We start from the raw sequence: 5,336 nt of genomic DNA on the forward strand, positions 1-5,336 counted from the left end.
AACTGCTTTCAATCTGTACTTAAACTGACAGAAATAGTGCAACCTGCCTGTGCTTCCCTTTGAGTGATGACTGTACATTTCTGGTGTAGAACCCACCCATCTTGCCTGCCCTCCCACGCACATTCCACTAAAAAGAGTTCCCTAAGGGACATCAGACTGACATCAACATGGGATAGTTGGTAGCTACTGTAATCAAAGAATAGAAGACATGTAGAAAATGACACTGGAGATCTAATAATATCTGTGATATCCTGCCATCATAGACCGCATGAAAAGAGAGATCCACTTGATCTAATTTACCTGGATATACAAAAGCCATTCAACACCATCGCTCTCCAAAGGCTCTTAGAGATACTAAGATGCAACAGGATAAAAGAAAATGTCCTCTTCTGAATACATTAAATGATAAAAAGCTATTGTGTAAATCTACGCTGAAACCACATTTTTGAATGCAGTGCTGGCCTTTTGAAAAAAGATGGTAATAGAAAAAATTGTACAGAGGAGGGCTGTAAGAACGTTTAAAGGTATGAAATGGCTTCAACAACAGGAACAATTGAAGATATTAGGACTTGTCAAGACAGCAGAGGATATGACTAATGGAAACATTTGATAAAGGATCTTAAAATTATGGGTGGCAAGAAAAAGTAAACAGGAAAAAATTGTTCCCTGTTTATTCTGGCAAGAGAGTGCTGGGGGATGAAAGGAATTAGCAGATAATAGGTTCCAAAGAAGGGGAAGCACCTTTTCCCATAGTGTATGGTTATGCTGTAGAACTTACTACTGCAGTATATTTCAGGCATCAATGACCCACATGGGTCAAAAAAAGATATGCAAGCAATCAGACCAATTCTCCAAAGGAAAATCCATTGTGCTATTACGATTCATCAAGCTCAGGGACAGCAGAAGTTTACCATCAAGATTTTCTACCCAGCAGGGGAAAAACTTTATTTTCTTTTAATCCTTGTCTATTATAGGATGACAGTGGTGAAAACCCCTCTGTTTTGTGTTGTCTATAATCACGGGGGGTTAAATTAAAGAGGCCTGAGCAGTCTCTTCCACTCCTCTGCTCTTAAAAATCAAAACGGCATTGGAGCAAACAAAACCATACTCGTATATGGAGGTCACCACTGGCTGCAGATGGATGTTTCAGTCTCCTCTTTCTCCCAGTGCTTATCACAGCTTTTCGGATTTTGTCCCCCTCCTGACATGTCATTAGAAACCACATTAATAGCAGCTGCAGTGTCCTCCAAAAAGTGACTATAGTCAGAAACCTGCAGCACAAAGGAAGTAATTTCATAATTTGGCAGGTAACACGTTTTGGTTGCCCTACTGCCTTCCATGCAAGCTTGGACAATTTACACAGCTACCGTGGATTTGCATCACTGTCCCTCAGAGTGAGAACTGCCTGCTTTCTTCAGTATTAGCCAGCTTTTAGGGACCCATAATTTTATGCCACTCTATGATTCTATGAAGGGTTAAGAGGAAAACATAACAATTTTAATCTAAAAAAGCATCTTAATTCCCTCATAACAACAAAAATCATAGCCAACATCAAACAGGATTCATCCTTTCTAAGAGGCCAAAATCATCTTCAGGAAATAAAAACTTAGAATTACAAATAAAATAAAAATGAAATGTTTCATAGCTATCTGTTAGGATCTACAGAAAACCAGATTCTTTTGCAAGGGCTCACACTTACCCAGACTGACATAAAACTGTCTTTTAAGAGCACTGACCCTGTTATCCTCTGTGACAGAAAAGCATCCTTGAAGAATAGAACTGAAGAACTGAAGCATCCTTGAAGAATAAAATTGGACCTGTGAAGTACTTAAAATCAAAATAAAAATATTACCTTTACAATTTTACAGAAAAACATCCTTTATCAGAGATAGTTTACGTATATTTTGGCCAGAGTTGGAAGGAAAAATAATTTCACCCAAGAATTCACTCACCACCTAAATCAAGGAACAGTAAAAAGAACAGATTTTAGGGCCACTTCTAAGAATAAAAAAAATATATTGTGAGTCCTAATAGAAATACAAGTAATAAATCACACTAAGGGGTTTCTACGTTTTGATTAATTTATTAGGAAATGAAGAAGGCCCATCTGTATAATTACTTATTTTTGAACAAGTCATCAAAGGGGATCCTCAAGAAGCACAATCAAACAAATTGCATCTATCATACAGATGACTGCAAGTTCGCTAAAAATATCCCTTCTGTCAGAAAAGATACTTAAACAACCACAACTTTGCATCCAGAAAGAAAATTCTCTATTTTTAATCCTTCCATCCCTCCTTCCTTGTATCAACACAACACACCCGTGCATTTCTTTGCCTGTCTTTTCAGTGCCCACAGCTCTTCGCCGCTATTATGCTTTAAGTCGCTGCTTTGGAAAAGCCGCAGGAGTTTTGAGAAAAGAGACATTTACCGAGTAGGCAACAGCGAGAAGCGATCGCTAATCCAACAGGAGACTCCTTCACTGGCGGAGCTTCAGTGACCCCTAACGGACAAGTCCTACCAGTGCGCCTGCCCTTGCGGGAAATCCAAATTATGCCACAAAACCTCACACTACTCACACAACTTCTCATTTCAGCCCAATATGAACCCTGGCACTTGGGCTTTTCCATATTTAGCGTCAACATATTTACAGCTCGCACTCCAGATGACTACCTACTAGGGTGCCACCACTCGTTACTTTGACCATTTGAAGGCAGAGCAGGTGAACAACCCCTATGATGAACGCAGCCACTGACAACTAGTTAGGACAAAGCCAATTCAACTTCTTAAAAACTAGAGTCAACAGGTTTTACACCTTTCAACATGAAAAGTCCAGGTATTTCTGCCTTTTCTCCCCGCAGTGAGATGATACCTGCCATTAGTACGGCAGCGAGTTGTCGTCATTGCAGGGAAAGGATTCTTTGCTTCAGCAGAACTACCACCCTTTCCACTGAATGGAAAACTGCCAACGCAAGATGGGAGAATGAATTCTTGCTGGTTGGTGCAGTTTCTTTTTGTCTTCCACAAACTGCAGAGATGAACTCATGTGAATGAACTCCCAGTACAGGAAAGCCACCAAGCTGGAAATGGGCTGCGTTCCCCATTCCCCTTCTAGAAAAGGCTTTTGTTCACATTCTTGATTTACTACCTTGGTTGCTCTGTTCCCCTTTTCCTACCTACCTTGCCTGCCTTCCCGCCGCAGCAATGTACCTGCTGCAAATCCTCCTCTCTCAGTGAGATTTGGACACACAAAAAGGTAAAGGCATTGAACAGAAGGATCACAGAGCCAATGCTGCCGCTGACAGCTCGCACAGCAGCCTCATTTAGACAACGGATAGCACTCGGCTGTCAGGCAACTACTGGCTTCCAAGGGTAACTGGATTAACTAGAAATCCTTGCCCAAGTCAAAAAGACCTACCAAATTCCCAATCCTGCTTAAATCTAGCACTCTGAGAATGATCACTTACGGTATCACTTTCACAAATAATAACGATAAAAAGGCAAACCAATTAAGGCAAACCCTTTGCTGCCAGAAATTCCCGTCCCTTCAGTGCGGTGACATAAATAATAGATTAAATTAAATTAAATGAAGGAATGCTGAAATCTCCAGTGAGGACACAAACACACAGCCCTAAGTTTGCTTTAGCAACTCACCATATCTTGACTTTCAACTTCCAGTCCTTTTTCCACCATCTTCTCCTCCTCCTTCCTCAGAAGTACCAAATATTGACATTAGTTGTGTATGTCTGCTCTGAAGCAGCAGAACATCTTGTGAAAGGAACATGTGAGTGTCACTATTCCTCTAGTGCACGCAGCACAACAGTGCATAATTCAAGACATCCTGGTAAGCCACTGGCTTTCAGCTTTGTCTGGATCATGACACACTATTACACAAGAGTTTTCCCACTTTCCTTCTGTTCACCTATGAAGAAATGATCTGTTAACTCAGCCCACTGGTTGAATGTCCATTATAGGCAGATCTTTACGGACACAGTCAAATGTTGTATCCATCTCTTGACAGAGATGAACTTTGTTTTTTGTACAAGATGCAGTACTAACTGGACATACCATTGAAATTGTGCCATTTCAGGAATTTACTGGATTAAATCCTAACCACACTGAAACCAGTGGCAAACCACCACTCAATGGCCACGATCTAGTTACCATTACTTCATGAAAGTTAAGAAACCACCCCTACTTTGGAGCCGATGTTACTATCATGTTTCTGACACTCCTGTGGTTTCTCCATGCCACGCTCGCTTATCAGAGACACCCCTGGGTATTTTCTCCATCATAAAGAAATCACCAGGGACTAGACGACCTCACAGCATCTGATGAGTTTAGTGGGAAAACATGTTGGGCTTGGTATTAGAAGGAAACAGTCTCCTCCCCACACCCCGAAGAGTGGGAATGGGCTACCCTTAACCAGGGCTCTGAAAGAACAACACAAGTTAGAACAGACTTACAGCTGCAGTTCCTGCTCGTCTTCCCTTTCTTTCATCCCGTGATCTCTCAATGGTTGTGCAGACCATTCAAGCAGTAATGATGGCAAGGAGGGCTGGGCTGACAGCTGAACTTCCACACGAGGTAACAAAGCAGCAAGAATAACGTTTTTTCCCACCCAGCTTTCCACACCACACTGCAACTGCCTGCTAGGGCATAAATGAACTTTTTTTGACTCATACAAAGGTTGCAGAGATAAAATTAGGAGGCAAAGCCCCTTTTGGTCTCACAGTATAACGGATGCAAAGCAAACAGGTTTCCCGAACTTTTTATGATTTCCAGTGAATAATCAAATACATTCAAGCATTCTTACATAAATATGTCTTTCTTAAATGCAATACTTTTTAATTTTTGGTACAAGAGACTGTGATTCCAATCTACCTATATACAAACAGCACAGAATTACAAGAAAGTGTATCTAAGTCAAATTTCTTAATTTTTATTAAATTCAAAAACTGCAGGAAAAAAATCACAAGTTTCTAAGTACAAATAAAAACAAATCAACTAAAATAAAATGGTTGTCAAGTTAAAACTCATTTTCCATAATTTTCCCTTCCTTGCTACTGCCCACAGTACCATCAGAAGTCCGACAAGTGCTTTAGAAACTGATTTTACCTTACCAATATGATAGTAAACTGTAAGTTTACCATGTAAAAAAGCAAACCTTTTAGGCACAAGGTGGCAGAAGACATAAGCACAAATATCAACCATGCTTCTTTAATTTGTCAGTTGAAATCCAGGTAATGCTAAAGACCTGCATGGTATTGTATTCAGAATGTCAGAGCTTACTCTGTGAAACATGGGCTCTTTTTTTTTTTTTTTTTTTTTTTTTT

Source organism: Calidris pugnax, unplaced genomic scaffold, assembly GCF_001431845.1.
Source record: "Calidris pugnax isolate Ruff unplaced genomic scaffold, ASM143184v1 scaffold13, whole genome shotgun sequence".
In the NCBI taxonomy this organism is placed as follows: Eukaryota; Metazoa; Chordata; class Aves; order Charadriiformes; family Scolopacidae; genus Calidris; species Calidris pugnax.